Here is an 18,016-nt window from a genome sequence, read left to right on the forward strand (position 1 = left end):
CACCCAAACCCATACGGGGTGTATCACAACAGACCGTGTAATCCTTACCCTTCACGGGTAATGCTATGATCGGGGTTGAAGTCAAAAGAAGCTTGAGATTTTGAAAGGTCTCCTTACAATCATCGGACCACTGGAAGGGAACATTTTTTTGAGTCAATCTGGTAAAAAATGAAGCAATAGCAGCAAAACCCTTCACAAAGCGGCGGTAATAGCTGGCCAAACCCACAAAACTACTAACCTTGATAACAGTAGTGGGCCTCGTCCAACCCCTCACAGCCTCAGTCTTCTGTGGGTCAACCATAATCCCATCTTTAGAAACCACATGGCCCAAGAATGCCATAGACTCAAACCAAAGCTCACACTTCAAAAACTTAGCAAACAAGAACAGTACGAAAATGGCTCTCGTGCTCCTCTCTACTCTTGGAATACACCAACATATCATCAATAAATACAATAAAAAAATGAGTCAAAGAATGTCCTAAAGATGTCATTCATCAAAGTCATAAATACAGCTGGGGCATTGGTAAGCCCAAAAGATATCACCAGAAACTCATAGTGTCCATATCTCGTCCGAAAGGCTGTCTTCGGAATATACTCAGCCCTGATCCTCAACTGGTGGTAGCCTGAACGCAAGTCAATCTTCGAAAACATGGACACACCCTGAAGTTGGTCAAATAAGTCATCAATACGAGGCATAGGACACTTGTTCCAGATAGTAACCTCATTCAGCTGGCGATAGTCAATGCACATCCTCAAGGTGCCATCTTTCTTCTTCACAAATAACACAGGAGCACCCCAAGGGGAGAAACTCGATCTAACCAACCCTTGCTCAATAAATCCCGTAACTGCTCCTTAAGCTCTCTCAACTCTGCAGGTGCCATTCGATATGGCGGAATAGAAATAGGGCAAGTTCCAGAATCCAAATCAATACAGAAGTCAATATCGCGATCGAGTGGCATACTCGGCAGATCAGACGGGAATACCTCCGCGAACTCGCTCACAATAGGAATGGACTCAAGGAGTGGAGATGCAGCCGTCGTGTCACGCACATGAGTCAGATAAGCTAAACACCCCTTGTTTACTAACTTCTTTTCCTAAATGAAGAAAATGATCTTCTTCGGAGTGGGGCTAGAAGCAACCCTCCCCTTATGTCTAGGGATGCCCGGCATGACTAAGGTGACTGTCGTGGCATGACCTGTTACACCTAGCATTTTCAGAGCATTAGCACGCCACATTTTTCACCATACTAATGGATTATCAGAGACATCCCATGATCTTTTGAAAGGTGCAAGCCGTGGGAAGTATGTAGTAATGAACTAAAGGATGAATTACGATTTCGTAAGTCGTAACCGGGAAGGACAACCTTGGAACCAAAGGAAATGATCATTATCAAGTATAAATAATTATAAATATCATGTATGGAGAGTTTTGGAAGATTCCGGGACCAAGCAAATCCAAGAAAATAAGTTTTTCAAAAATTTGGAAAAATTCGACAGAATTTTGGGTCAACTTTAGAGAAGTATATCTCCTAGTATATCAGTAGTTTTGAGGTGTTTGAAGAGCCGAAAATGAAGTTCGTCGCGTTTAGTTTCCAACACAACAAACCATTTGTCGATACAACATCGGAGTAGGGAGATATGGGAAATTTAAGATAAGTTGCCAAATGGCTCCGCGGGCCCAACTTAGAAAGTCGGTGGAACCGACTTTCAAAGGGTATAAATACCTTATTATTCCCCTTTTTTCATCATTTACACTTCATTTGAGTTCTAGACAAATCCATACACATTTCTTAAGCACTTAACCCCTTAAATCAAGAATTCAACAAGATTACACCAAACTAGTTCATGAAAAGTGATTGTTCTTGTTTCTACTTGATGATGTGGTGAGTTTGGTCTTGAAGAAAGTTGGTGTAGCTAAATTTCTTCAAGTTTAAGGTATGTTCTTCATCCTATCTCTTATGTTGAGTTGATTTTGAACGTTTATCACGTCCTAAAAGTGAATATAGTTATGGAAGAAAGGTCATAAAGTGTTGTGTTGTAGTCGTTAAGTTTATGGACAGTTTTGAACATGTTGTGGCTGTGTTGTTGAGCTAATTTCCATGTATATGGATGGTATCTAATGTTTTTGGTGTGTTCATGAGATTATGTGTCACGACCCAACTAGAGGGCCATGACGGGCACCCGGAGCTAACATACCAAGCACCTCTAAACATACATCTCATAATCATTTCTGGGTGGACCATAAAGATAGCTCATGGATATCATAATCTCTAAGGACATATATAACAACATAACACAGCACATCTCTATATAATATTCAACAATTATGTCCATTATCACCAACCATCAAGGCTACTAAAATGTTACACGACGATATGAACGGTAGGGTTATGAAACGTCTAACTATACATACATGTCTACGAGCCTCTACATAGAATACAAGTGACCATGAAGACCGATACCAATAGACTGCAGCTCCGCAGTAAGTGGAGCGCTCCTGAGATTCCGCTGATGAAGCTCCTATGGGTCAGATCTGTCTACTTGTCTACTTGCGGGCATGTACGCAGCGTCCACAAGAAGAGACGTCAGTACGAACAATGCACTTAGTATGTAAGGCATGAATAACAACATAATAAGAAATATAGAACATAACAGGCGATAAAGATAACTCGTACATCTGATTGCCTCATAAGGCGAAAACCATGCATGCTTAGCTTTCAAAAGAAAACATTTCTCATATACATATATAACATAATAGTGTTGCAGGACGTGCAGCCCGATCCATATATATATATATATATATATATATATATATTATATTGCTATGGAACGTGCAGCCCGATGCATTTACCCATATATCCCGCATCCAGGCATCCCGCGTCCGGGACGATATCATAGTATACCAACTGATCAGGTGGTTATGCGTATATAACGCCTCACATTTCCCCATATCCCCTATATATATAATATACTCATCCTAAAATATTTAAGAAGGGGAGACAGGTGAAGACCTCCTTTGGAAACCCTTAACCACTTTAATCTTTAGTTTGATCCTTGGTTTGGGCTTGAAAATATGTTGGAATATATTTGGATAAGTTTCTAGGACATCCTAGGACTTGAGGCTATGTTAAAAATTAAATAAAAATGACCCAAAATGGTCATATAGACTTGTAGGAATATATGTGTATGTTGTACAAGTTGGAAGAAGGTTATAGATGATTTGGGATAAGTTTAGAGAGGTTTGGAGATTGGATGAATGTTGTGGGAGATTCTAGAGAGGTGTGGAGGTGAGAGATGGTGAGAAATTGATGAAAAATGATGAGTTAAGTGACTTAAGGGGTATATATATATATATATAATAGTCCAATTCGGTTTTGGGCTAATGGGCTGAAATTGTTGGGCCCTTTTAAGTGGTTTGTAGAATTTCCGCATAGGTTAGCGGGCTTCTGACAGTTAGTTTTAAAATGCCCATAACTCCCTACTACGATGTTGTATCGATGAACGGTTTGTTGCGTTGGAAACTAGACTCGACGAACTTCATTTTAGGTTATTGAAACACCTCAAAACTCCTGATATATCTAGAGATATATCCCTGTAAATTTTACCCAAAATGCTGTCCACAATTCTGCCAATTTTTTCCAAATTTTTGACAAACTGATTTTCTTTGATTTTCCAGATCCGGGAATCATCTGAAACTCTCAATACATGATATTTATCATTAATCACACTTGGTAATGGTCATATCCTTTAGTTCCAAGGTTTTCCTTTCCAGTTACGACTTACGAGATTGTAATTCATCCTTAGCATCATTGTTACATACTTCCTATGGCTTGTACCTTTCAAAACTTCATGGGACGTCTCCGATAACCCATTAATACAGTGAAATACATGGCGTGCTCATGCTCTAAAAATCCAAGGTGTAACATCCTTCCCCCATTAGAAACATTCATCCTTGAATGTTGTAGCTTGCAAGCTTACGATGCTTTCATTAGTGTCTTGACATGGTTGTCGTCCTTTAGTTCCTGATCTCCATGCTCTTACACTATGGGATCATTAGTCATCTTTCATATTCTCCCAATTATTTGTCGAACTCATTCATTAATTCCATATCCTCATGTGCCTATGTACATACCCAAGGGTCAACTGATATATAGCTAATGTCCCGGGACCTGTTGCCATTAAGATGGTCTTAACTCATGATTGCTACGGCTCTCCGCTGATCTGTGAGCACTCTTAATTGTTGTACTCTTTTGCCTTGCTATTTATTTCTCTGCTAGAAAACAAATTCCCTTGTTCAGACATGGGACCTTCCCTTGCTTGCTTCTTTGGTTCTATTTTAGATCATCCCTTTTATACTAGTCGACCTTGCACCATTCTACTGGCCGTTTCATTACAGCGATTGTTTATATGGTTCTATGTCATGCACTCTCACAATTGATACAATTGGCGACTCGAAATTTCACAAGTTACGAGGTACTTTCTAATCTCAGGCAGTATTACTGTCTTGCTATCCATAGGCACACTATCTTCCTTTCCATTGAAGATCATTGAACTTCCTATAAATATTTTTCTTTTAAAGCTTTCATTTCTTCTAGTGCTACAAGTTCTTTTTAATAATCCCGATTGTCCTTTATATTTATTCCTGGTCAGCTTGCAGGCCCTTCTTACTCCTCCTGTTACCTTTTAGAGTACGTTACGGCATATTTAGGTGTAACCTAAATTTCTCCGGTGTGAGTGATTCGAATCATCGCCCGAAACACAACATATCGTGTTGACGAAACTTATTCTCTTTGATTCGCTAAATTTTCATCATTTTGTCACTCCTTTTCCACATTTGTCTCATAATATACTTGCATTTAGTCCATTCTCACTTTCTTTAGCGCATTCTTGATATATCGGCTCATCTCAAATTTTGGCTCCTTCAAGCCAGTACATTTTCCTCTTTTGAACTTGGGAATATTGTAGTTCATCTTCGAACTGAATTTTTTCTTCCCCCTTTTAAAGGATGGACTCATATACTAATAACATTCGAGTATTAACCGTCTTTGATAGTCATCTTGCCAACCTTAGCGATCCTTCAGCTCCTCTATTCCATATAATGCCGGATTTCTTTTAATCGAATGGTTTTACTTATTTCCTTTTTGCTAACTGGATTCTTGTACTAAGTCAAATGTTTACACATATCGGATATAATTTAGATGCTTTCATTATTGATCACCTCTTCCATTCATAACTAACAGTCACCTAGTCTCATGAATCAACGATGACACCGAAGACTCCTTATGGAGTGTTCGACCTCCAGTCTTAACCTTAATAACTATCTTTTTACTAATATCCTTGAGGTTCTTCTTGCTCTTAGTTCCCAATTCTAATTTATATCTATACTACCATTAAGAGTTGATACTCTCTACCATTCATTCCCACGACTCATCCTTTCATTAACTAGCTCATATTGTCCCGTAGTTCTCTTAACTACTTGTTTGCATCACAGTCATGCATCATAGTCCTTCTAATATTCTGTTGGTTCCTGTTCTTATCATGAAATCTTCACGAAGCACACCTTTTTCTTTCTCCTTGCGTCGAGTCCTCATCTTCCCTTGACACTTTTCATAAAATCTTATTATTCCTTTTCAGGTTATATTCATGTCCATAATTATTACTTCAAACCTATTTATCAAGATCTGTTTTGGAATCTTCGCATTCGTCTTTTATTCCATATTGTCATACTCTATCCTCCCTGCTTACTTACTTTAGATATTTATCCGGATCGCTCTTCGCCTCTACCGTCACCTTAACCCTTTTCTTGGAAACCTTACTTGACCCTCACTAGCAGCATACTTCCCTTGCTTACCCTTCTCCTCTTCTCATGACATCATAATCTTCTTACTCTTATATACACATATTCTTATTCTCCCCGATATTATTACATCATGATTATCCTACTTTAACATTCGAAGAAAACAATATCAACCTGCCCTGTAGCATTTGCTACCTTAACTGTAATACCCAGCTCAATCAGTACCTTTAACATATCATATGATCGATCATAAGGGCACGCATAATATTTAATGTGACCACTCATGAGTTATCGTTTACATCGCTTATTAATACCTCACTTACGAAATATCCCAATACTATTTCAGATTGTCCTGTTTCCTTTGTAATTGTATCTCTATTTCAAGACAATTCTCTTATGCTATCAATGTCCACCTTTGGCCAACCTTACTAATTTATTATAATTCCTCTTATCGTCGGTGGTCACATAACTTCCTTTAACCAATTCATTAACGTATTTTCTTTTACTTTCATCCTCAAGGTCCTTCTTGATTTCCTTTTCTCTTGAAGTACTCTTTTCCCCTTTGCCATTTGATAGTGTGTGCCTAGAAATCTGTAGAACATTCCACTATAAGTACAAACCCGTCATCAACGCGTCCTGATCTTATGTATATATAAATGTTTGGAGTAAAACTTTCCCCTACTCATTAACTTCCTTTCCCATATCAATATCTCTTCATCGTCTCTTACTCGCCAATCTATAAATTGTAATACTGCATTTGAGTTCTTAATGTCAACTTTCCAGATCTTCAATAAATCTCAATTCTCTGAAATCTCGAATGCAACTCATTCTAGTTCAAGCCGAAACCCTAAAAATTTCCAACCTTTTCACGGCAACAATGGCCTCTCCAGCCACTAGACAACCGCCTATTATGGCTGTCCAGGCTAACACAATAGAACCTACACAACCTACTCACCTCTTACTGAACCAAACCTATGCAACAACCCTTAATGCTAATACTTCTACTACTACGTATAGCCCTACACTACCCATGAAGAATATCACATATTTGCATGGAGAGCTCATGGTAGTATGGGATGAAGAGGAGATTGAGCAGATGATTATTAAGGAAAAACTACAATATGCTGTCGTTGGGAAATTCTCATATGGATGGCCTGACGTAAAAGACTTGAGAACATTAATCCCAAAGCAATGTGGTTTGAAAGGAGAGTCTATTATTGGCTTGTTGAGCAATAGGTATGTACTAATACGTGCTTCTTCTTTGGAAGATTACGTAACCTTACTGTCCAGACCTGCATATTACATTATGCATAAGAACTGGTCCTATCCCATGCGTACGTTTAAATGGGATCCATGGTTTGATCCAGAGGAGGAAACGAAGATTGCAATTGCATGGATATCATTCCCATCATTACCTCCTAACTATTTTGTGAAAGAAGCAGTTTTTTCACTTGCCTCTGCTGTTGGAAAGCCCCTACAAGTTGATATGGCCACAACCAATAAAACCAGCCCAAGTTGTGCGAGAGTGAAGGTCGAAGTAGACTTGCTTGGAGAATTCCCAAAGAGAATCAATATAAGAATGAAAAAGAAGAGTACTAGGGAGATTGTGGATAAATGGATAAAGATCAATTATGATTATGTTCCTAAGTACTGCAAAAACTGCAAACTTCAAGGACATAATGAGCAAGATTGCTATGTCATTCATCTAGAGTTGTATCCCAAGGAGGAAGAACCAAGTTCAGACAAAGAACAGGAGGAAATCAGTAAGGCAGATCAAAAGCAGAATAAGGAACAAAACAATGCAAAAAATAGCAGGTCTGAGATTAAGGAGTTCAAAGGGACTAATGCTAACATAAAGAAAGGGAAGGAAGTAACAGATACGGTGCAGCCTGTAGAGGGAAATGGAAATGATGGATTCAAGAAGAAGTAAGGAAAACAAAGGAATAACAGGCACTTTCATAGAGGTAAATATGATGAAAATGCTTGGAGACTGAAGGAGAATCAAACTCTGCAAAATAATCAATATGCAGCACTGCAGAACACAGATGAGGCTATAATAGATGTGATTGATGTGCAGAAATCCTCAGATGTAGAAGTAAAGGTGTCTGATGTTATAAATCAGATAGTTACAGTGCAACAAATTGTAGACAATACTGAGAAGGTCAAGGAAAAGCAGATGGAAGAAGCAAAGGAAAAGCAGATAGATGAATCAAACAAGGTGGAGAGGATATCAACAAAGGCATGGATTGAGAAAAACTTTGGTAAACAACTCAATGATAAAGGGGACATTTTATCCCAGCAGGTGTCTAAGGTGATTTCAGATACATTTAGTCAAGGGAAGGAACATGATTCAGAAGAAACAAGTGACATCTTAATCCACAAAAACTTAGAGGAGGAAAACAAGTTAGGTGATGTGCTGCAGGAGGATGCTGAGCATGATGAGATTCCTATATCAGAGGAGGAAGTGGAGGATAATGAAGGAAAAGAAGGAAAAGAAGGTACAAGGCCACCAGAGAGTAACAATTCTGTCATTTTGCCAGTGGAACAAGTAGAGAATGCACAACATGGAAAGCAAAATGAAATACAGGCCCAAGCTGATCTCAATAGCCAAGATGAGGAAGATTTAAATCAGAACATTGATGATATAGCACAGGAGGCAGATTTATCCCCTAGAAGTGTGCATAAATTGAAACAGGCAACAAATAAACAAAAACCTGTCAGAAGTAGCAGCATTCCAGTGGCAGGAGTGTCAACAAGGAGGAGTAAGAACAATACTAATCATTCTCAATGATAGACAAAGCTTTATTTTGGAATATTAGGTTAGTTAACACTCAGAAATCTTTTGAGAGGTTAATTGAACTAAAGAGGAGACATCATTATTCCATCATACGCCTAATGGAACCTTTTCAAGATCCTAGTGCTATTGAAGAGTATAGAAGGAAGTTAGGCTTTCAGAATTGCAAGGTGAACTGCTCAGGAAAAATTTGGATTTTCTGTACAGATGAATGGCTTGGTGTAGTTATATCTTAATCAGAACAACAAGTTACTTTGCAACTAAATCACTCATCCTTGAATCAGTCAGTGCTGGTGTCAGTAGTCTATGCTAAATGTGATAGACAAAAGTGGGCGGAGTTGTGGGAAGCTATGATGGACTTAGCAAATCAGCAAGACCTTCCTTGGATTATAGGAGGGGATTTTAATGTCATAGTGTCTGATGAGGAGAAGCAAGGTGGCCTTCCAGTCTCATCTAATGAGACTTTGGATTTTTCTACCTGTATACAAAGTTGTGGTTTGATTGATGTAGGATTCACTGGAAGTAAATTCACCTGGTGGAATGGGAGGACTGCAGAAGATTGCATATTCAAAAGATTAGATAGAATACTGGTGAATCAGCAAGTGTTAGATATCATGCCATCCACAGCAGTGACTTATATGATTAGACATGGTTCTGATCATGCACCACTGCATCTTGAGTGTAACAGCAATGCACATCATATTGTCAAATCTTTTAAGTTTCTTCACTTCTGGACAAAGCATCATACATTTATGGAGGTGGTAAAGGAGAATTGGACTGATGATTTATGTGGAAATCCATTTTATGTATTTCATCACAAGTTGAAGAAACTTAAAAGAGCACTGGTTCAATGGAGCAGGAACACATATGGGAATATATTTCAGCAGATTGCCACTATTGAAGATACTATAAAAGTGAAGGAGTTGCAGTTTAAAAATAATGCTTCAAGGGAGAATAGAATGCTGTTACATCAAGCACAGGCTGAACTAACCAGATTTTTACACCTGGAGGAGGAGTATTGGAAACAGAAAGCTGGTATGAAATGGTTCAATGATGGAGACAATACAAACTTCTTCCATTCATATGTGAGGGCAGGAGGAATAAATTAACTTTGAAAAGAATACAAGATCCTTCTGGTACATGGTTGGAAAATGAAGTAGATATTGGTTCTGAGGCAATCTGGTTCTTTCAGTCACAGTTTAGTGAAGAAAATGCAGGAGGGGATTATGCACTGTTGAAAAATATTCCTAAGATGATAACTGAAGAACATCAAAAGAATATGGAGGAGTTGCCATCTGAAAGTGAAGTAAAAGAGGCTATGTTCTCACTCAATGGGGACAGTGCTAGTGGGCATGATGGATTCACAGGACAGTTTTATCAGAAGTGTTGGGAGGTTATCAAGCTGGATGTGATTCAAATGGTTAGAGCTTTCTTTTGTGGATCTGAGATACCACATTTCATCACACATACTAATTTGGTTTTGTTGCCAAAGAAGGAGGTGATTAATACTTTCAGTGATATGAGACCTATCAGTCTCAGCTCTTTCCCCAATAAGATACTGTCAAAAATACTGCAGAATAGATTGGCAAAGGTTCTTCCTAATATTTTTTCTCACAATCAGACAGGATTTGTTAAAGGGAGGAGCATTGCAGAAAACATATTACTGGCACAGGAGATCATCAGAGATATTAATTTGAGAGCTAAACATACTAATGTGGTAATCAACTTGGATATGGCAAAGGCATATGATAGACTTTCCTGGATTTTTTTGAATATAGTATTAAGACAGTTTGGGTTTGGAGAGGTTCTCATTGATTTAATATGGAGATTGCTTTCAAACAACTGGTAATCAGTATTAATCAATGGTCAAAGTAATGGTTTTTTCAGATCAAGTAGGGGGGTAAAGCAAGGTGATCCACTTTCTCCTACATTGTCCATTATAGCAGCAGAGGTCTTAACAAAGAGTCTGAACAAGTTACATGAGAAGACAAGTTTCATAGGCTATGGAATGCCAAAGTGGAGTCCTCAAATCAATCATTTATCTTATGCTGATGATACAATCTTATTCTGTTCTGGGGATGGATATTCTTTAAAGAAAAGGATGAGGAGATTGAGGAATTATGAGAAGGCTTCAGGACAGCTGGTCAATACTGATAAAAGCTGTTACTATATCCATCACAAGGTTTCTGCCAAAGTTAATAGCAGGATTAAAAGACATACTAAGATGAGAAATGGATCCTTTCTTTTCACATATTTAGGCTGTCCAGTGTTTTATGGAAGAAGGAAACTGATATATTATGAGGATTTGATCAAAAAAATGATGAAAAGGATTATGTCTTGGCAAAACAGACTGTTATCTTTTGGGGGTAGATATGTGCTGGTCAATCATGTGTTGCAAACCATGCCAGTAAATTTACTGTCAGCCATGAATCCTCCTTCTGGGGTGATAAGGCAGCTGCATAAGATTTTTGCAAAATTCTTTTGGAGCAATACAGTGGGGGTGAAAAGCAAACATTGGGTGGCATGGGACAAATTATGTCTACCAAAGGATGAAGGAGGGATTGGTCTTAGATCACTAACTGATATATCTAATGCATTATTTGCTAAGTTGTGGTGGAATTTCAGATGTGGAAGAAGCTTATGGGGTAGCTACATGTGGAACAAATACTGCAAGAAATGGCATCCTACTGTGGCAGTAGATAGAGGAGGATCTCACACTTGGAAGAAGATGGTGAATATAAGAGATGCAGTTGAGCCACAAATCTTTTGGTATCTGAGAAATGGAACTTCAAGTTTCTGGTATGAGAACTGGACAAGACTTGGGGCATTATATTATATCATTTCTGATGCTGCTAGAGAAGAAGAAATAGAGGTTAGACAGTTTGTGAAGAATAGGGAATGGAACATGGAACTGTTAATAGTCACTCTAGATCAGGAATTGGCTCAACATATCAAGGAAAATATCAAAGTACCAGTTGAGGATGAAGATGATGAACCATGTTGGATGTTGAAACAAATGGCATATTCTCAGTTAAATCTGCATGGGAGTTTCTCAGACACAGAGAGAGTAAACAAACAAGTTATAAGTTCATGTGGGAGAAAGGTTTTACAATCAAGATAAGTTTTTTCATGTGGAGAGTGTGGAAAGGGAGAATATCTACAGATGATATGTTGAAAAGGATGATGATCAATATACCATCAAGATGCTGGTGCTGTGAGGAGCATAAGGAGGAAACTGTGGGTCATTTATTTCTAACATCTTCCATAGCTATCAAGTTATGGAAGTTCTTTGCTTCTTGTGCAGGTATTCCCACAGATGGAGTTGGTTTACATCAAATGATAATGGCATGGTGGTCTGCTGAGACAAAGCCAAAATTGCAGCCTATGTATAGAGCAATGCCTGCAGTGATCATGTGGTCATTATGGAAGAGAAGAAACTCCATTAAACATGGAGGATCAGTTACTTTCTACAGACTGAAACAACAAGTACAACACATACTACATCAACTGACAAGGAAGAGATTCCCATGGCTGCAGAATATATCTGGTGATTGGGAAAATATGCATCAGCACCTTAGTAGATATAAACCAAAAGTTTATTATGCTAAGGTGGTGTTATACCCCGTATTTTTGTACGTCGAATTATTTGTAAGCTAATCGACGTAAGTTTAAGGACGAGATTAATTTTTGGGATATGAGACAAGGGCTTTTAACCCCCGATTTTTTTTATTACGAGTGCACGATTGCTTGTAAATTTAATTGGTGTAGAAATATTAGTGGAGATTAGGAATTAATTAACCATTATTAGATTATTAAGTGAAGATTAGTTATTAATTAAGATTAATTAAGTTAATTAATTATACCACTAAGTGGGCCCCACAACACATGGCTGAATTTGATTGGTGATTAAATTAAAAGTGGACACATGTCATAAGAGTGGACATGATACAATTCGGGCGGCATCAAGACCCTTTACAAGGAGCCAAGCGAGGGAACTTCAAGCTATGCAAGCATTGTTCATGAGGAGGGACATACTTGAATACACTCTAGCACCTTTCCGGGGATTTCAAGTGTTCATGATAGCATGGGAGGATGGTTTGGAGAAGAGGGTTGAAGATGGTCATACTTGCAATGTGGCTATTACTTGACGATTTGCAAATTCAAGCTTTGTTCCCAAAAGAAGACACCCAAACAAGGCCCTTACTTCATTAAGGGTAAAAGTGTAATAGTGTAGTTGTCTCCTTTTGAGCCTTAGTATAAGTAGTAGTTTCTTTCATTTTAGAAGACTTAGATTATTTTGATTATTATTACTTGATATTTGGATATTGTAACTCTTGAGAGTTGAGTGATTGTTAGCCTTGGATTGGGTGTTTGTTGAGAGGATAGGTTATTAGGGATTTTAATCCCTCTTGGTCATCCTAAGAATTTGGTTGCTTCTTGTTCTTCAATTTAGAGGTCTTAGTTTTCTATAACTTGAGTTGCTAAATTAAGTCTAAGTTGTGTCAAATTATCTATCTCTTTTATTTCTTGCATTTTCCTTGTTGTTTCGTTTCCAATATTGTATCAATTGGTATCAGAGCTTAGTTTAAGTTTGTTCCACCAAATCTAATCTTGGGTTTTGATTCAAAAAAAAAAATCGAAATTCAAAAAAAAAATCGAATTTTCTTATTGATTTTGTTGAACCTAGTGTTAGATTAGAGTTTCCTAGTGTTTCTAGAGTCTAAATCTTCAATTTCGAGTCAATTTGGAGTTAGGGTTTGTGTTCCACCATTGTTGAGCTTCAAAGCTTCAAGAACTTGAAAGTGGGTCTTGTTGAAGAAGGTGAAATTGAAGGTTGAAACCTATTGGGCTTTGTTCTCTACATTAAAGAGAACTTAAATCCGAAATTTGAGCCAATTTGGAGTTGATTTGAGGGTAGTTGAATTTTTGAATTGTGCTTGTGTTCTTGAAGACCTTCAAATCTTCATGAGGAAGAAGACTCTCCAAAGGGCCATTTGATCCAAAAGTTGTCAAATAAAGTTGTGAAAAAGTGTTTGTGGGCCCAACAAAAAAAAAATAAAATCAGAAATACTTAGTCTAAATTTCTGATTTTGCAAAAAAAAAAAAAAAAAAAAGAAGCATCGAATTGGCCCATATGCGACACTACATGCGACACATGCGAGTCGCAGGTGGTGTCGCACCTTGTGACAGAGAGTTGAACACTTTGAGAGCATCATCCGCGAGACGCAGATCACCATCGCAGGTAGAACCTACTAGTCGCGGGTGGTGTCGCACCTTGTGACAGAGAGTTGAACATTTTGGGGTGCATCATCTGCGAGACGCAGATCACCATCGCAGGCAGAACCTGCTAGTCGCAGGTGGTGTCGCACCCTGTGACAGAGAGTTGACATTTTGGCTGCATAATCCGCGAGCCGCGGATCACCTTCGCAGGTTGCACCCGCGAGTAGCATGTGCTGCACAGGCATAGCATGTTGCGCAGTTCAGGTTTTTCAACTCTAATTCTCTTTGATTCCATTCCTAATCCTTTTCTTTGATTCTTACAACTAATTAACAACTAGTAATCAACCTTATTAGTTGCTAATTAGTTCTTGTGTCCGCATTTCTTTCGTGCCAATTCTTTCGTGCTTTTCGTCGTTTTGCTTCGTTGTTAATTTCTTGGTTCAAGTCCGTTAGATTGAATTGAGTCGTCCGTCTTTCTTAGTCTAACAAGAATCTATTCCGACCAAGAGTAGAATTTGAACCCTTGTGACTAGTCGACATTAACAAGTACACAATCTTTGGCGGAAGCAATTTGTAAGGCAATCAAAGGTGCGCATACTTGAGCGATTGTGAGTTGATTTTACTAATCTAACGTGTTTTCTTGTTTTGTTGAGTGTCTTAATAGGTCCCATGGCTACGGAGGATGAAACTCGAGTTCCCACCGGGGAACTCACACTAGCTGATGTAATGAGGGCCTTACAAGCCTTGAACGATAAGGTGGATAGTATGGGTGGTCGAATGGAAAACATGGATGGTCGAATGGAAAACATGGGTGGTCGAATGGAAAACTTGGGAAGTAGGGTGGAAGCAATTGAGGGAGGTAGTAGGGAGGTCTCATATTCGCCCCGAGTGCAATACCAAGGTGGCACAAGTGGAGCTACTCGAAGCACTTCACTTACATTGTCACCCGGCACCTTCCATCATCTATATAACCCCACTCCCCAGAACACTCCTCAAAACACAACTCTCACCCCACCAAACAACATTCCCATAGGCCAACGGAACAACCCACCCCCACAAGATCAAACTCCAAATGACCCACCCCTAAATGCACCAATGCCACCCCAAAACCGTCCAAACATCCAACAACCAAATGAGGACGAGATAGAGGAAGCTATACTTGAGCACGAACATTATGGTGACCAAGGTTGGAGGCCACGAGGGCAAGCACAAGGAGTTTATCGAGGGAGGGGTGGAAGGCATGGTCCTAACCCTCACATGGGTAGGCAAAGAGGGTACCAAGCTCGTGAAGGGTACCAAGGTCGTGACCATCAAGGTTATGATGACGATGGAGATTTCAATGGGAATTATGGTTATGGAGGAGGGCGAGACACGGGTCTCAATTCCATCAAGGTTACTCTCCCAACCTTCAAAGGAAGTAGTGATCCCGACACATTCCTAGATTGGGTGATGCATTGTGATAGAATCTTCTTGACGAATTACATGTCCGAGGTGAAAAAGGCGTCTTACGCCATTGCTCAATTCGAAGGTTATGCCTCCACATGGTGGGAAACTCAAGTGAAAGCAAGAAGAATTATTGGACTCCCGCCCACACCTACTTGGGATGAATTGAAGGAGGCCATGCGGCGTAAGTATGTCACCGAACGCTACAAACAAGAACAACTCAAGAAGGTGTATACCTTAAGGCAAAACAAAAAGAGTGTGGAAGAATACTATGATGAGTTCCAAATTGTCAAGATGAGAATCGACTTTGACGAGGATGAGTTAAATGCTATGACTCGGTTCCGAGCCGGGTTAAATGGTGACATTGTCTCCCAAATGAGAATCCACAACTATGGGCGCATTGAAGAAACCCTTCAAGCGGCTATTGAAATAGAGGAGGGTCTCAAGGAAGACAAAATCAATAAGTCAAGGGGCTATGTGAGTTCATGAAACAATAACAAAGAATGAGGAGCCTTCTCCTCCAATTGGCAAAAGAATAAGGGCCCCATGCAAGAAGCCAAGAAACCATTTGTGAAGAATGCTCAAGTTGAGAAGCAAGTTGACAAACAACCTCTGAAATTTGCTCTAAAAGAAGGAGGTACGAAAACTCCTATTCAATGTTTTAAATGTCATGGCTTCGGTCATAGAGCAAGCGAGTGCCCTAATCGTAGAGTGTTTATTTTGAGAGACACTTATAGTGAGGATGAGGAAGAATGTGAGGAAGGGGATGATGAGGGCAATCATGAGAATTAACTTCATGATAGTGAAGGGGATGGAGTTGAAGGTGATGATGAGCCTATTGTACCTCTCTATGTGGTGCGACGGACCATGCTAAGCAAAGCAATGGATGACCCAAGTCAACGGGAAAATCTCTTCCATTCCAAGTGCATCATTAACCAAAAACACTAGCATCATGATCATTAATAGTGGGAGTTGTGCCAATGTTGCTAGTACCACCCTTGTTGATTTCTTGAAACTTCCCACCACCCGCCATGAAAACTCGTACAAACTTCAATGGCTCAATGAATGTGGTGAGTTGAAGGTGACTAGGCAAGCTATCATCAAATTCGCGGTTGGGAAGTATCACGATGAGGTGTTATGTGATGTTGTTCCCATGCAAGCGTGTCATCTTCTACTTGGCTGACCATGGCAATATGATAGGTCCGTCAACCATAATGGGAGAACTAACCAATACACCCTTGTTCACAATGGTGTCAAACATGTCTTGAATCCCATGACCCCCTCCCAAGTGGGTGAGATCTATAACAAAATGAGGGACTTAAAGGAGAAGGGACATGGTGCATTGCAAAAGAAGAATGTGGGGGACGAGAGAGTAGAGGAGAGTAGTTCTCAAGAGTTGAGTGGAAAGAAAGGAGAGCTTAGAGGAAAAACTAAGGTGTCGCTTTTGGCGAATTGTTGGGAAATTAGGGAGGAATTAGGGGAGCGTCAACCGGTGATTCTCCTCATGCATAGGGACTATGCATTGCACACTAATGAGCTAATCCCTTCTTTTCCTAGTTCTATTTCTTCTCTTTTGCAGGAATTTGATGACGTGTTCCCAACGGAACTCCCAAAGGGGTTACCACCCTTGAGGGGAATTGAACACGAAATTGACTTTGTTCCGGGGTCTCAATTGCCAAACAAACCGGCTTATAGAGCCAACCCGGATGACACTAAGGAGCTTCAAAGGCAAGTGGATGAGCTCCTTGAAAAGGGAGTTGTGCGAGAAAGCATGAGTCCGTGTGCCGTGCCCGTGATCTTGGTGCCAAAGAAAGATGGATCATGGCGCATGTGTGTTGATTGCCGGGCCATCAACAAGATAAAGGTAAAGTATCGCCATCCCATACCTCGTCTTGACAACATGCTTGATGAGTTGAATGGTTCATGCATATTCTCTAAGGTAGATCTTAGGAGTGGGTATCATCAAATCCGGATGAAACCCGGAGATGAGTGGAAAACCGAATTCAAGACCAAGTTTGGTCTATATGAATGGTTGGTGATGCCTTTTGGTCTCACTAACGCTCCTAGTACTTTCATGCGTTTGATGAATCATGTCATGAAACCTTTTATTGGCAAATTCGTGGTTGTGTACTTTGATGATATTTTGGTGTATAGTAAAACCATGGATGAGCATGTTATTCACTTGAAATGTGTGTTTGAAGTGCTTAGACAAGAACAACTTTATGCTAATGTTGTTTAAATGCTCTTTTTGTGTTGATGAAGTTGTTTTCTTGGGTTTTGTTGTGAGTTCAAGGGGCGTTGAGGTTGATGAATCCAAAATAGACGCTATTAAGAATTGGCCAACTCCTAAATCCATTGGTGATATTAGAAGTTTTCATGGATTGGCTAGTTTTTATAGGCGGTTTGTTAAGGGGTTTAGTACCATAGCCGCTCCTTTGACCGAGGTAATCCGAAAGGATAAACCTTTTTCTTGGGGTGTGGAGCAAGCAAAGGCTTTTGAAACTCTAACAAAAATGCTTAGCTCCGCCCCGTTGTTGCAATTACCCGATTTTGACAAAATCTTTGAAATTGAATGTGATGCTAGCAAAGTAGGTATTGGTGCCGTTTTGATGCAAGACCAAAAACCCATTGCCTATTTTAGTGAAAAGCTTAAGGGTGCGACGTTGAACTACTCCACCTATGATCTTGAATTGTATGCTTTGATTAGAGCTTTGGGTAATTGGAAACACTACTTGTGGCCTAAAGAGTTTGTGATTAGGACCG

At 39.5% G+C, this 18,016-nt stretch overlaps 1 pseudogene; it reads left to right on the forward strand.

The window, feature by feature from the left end:
• Positions 1-11,770: 11,770 nt before the first annotated feature.
• Positions 11,771-17,435, forward strand: LOC132607822 (uncharacterized; annotated as a pseudogene).
• Positions 17,436-18,016: the final 581 nt, after the last annotated feature.

The sequence above is a fragment of the Lycium barbarum genome, chromosome 8, assembly GCF_019175385.1.
Source record: "Lycium barbarum isolate Lr01 chromosome 8, ASM1917538v2, whole genome shotgun sequence".
In the NCBI taxonomy this organism is placed as follows: domain Eukaryota; kingdom Viridiplantae; phylum Streptophyta; class Magnoliopsida; order Solanales; family Solanaceae; genus Lycium; species Lycium barbarum.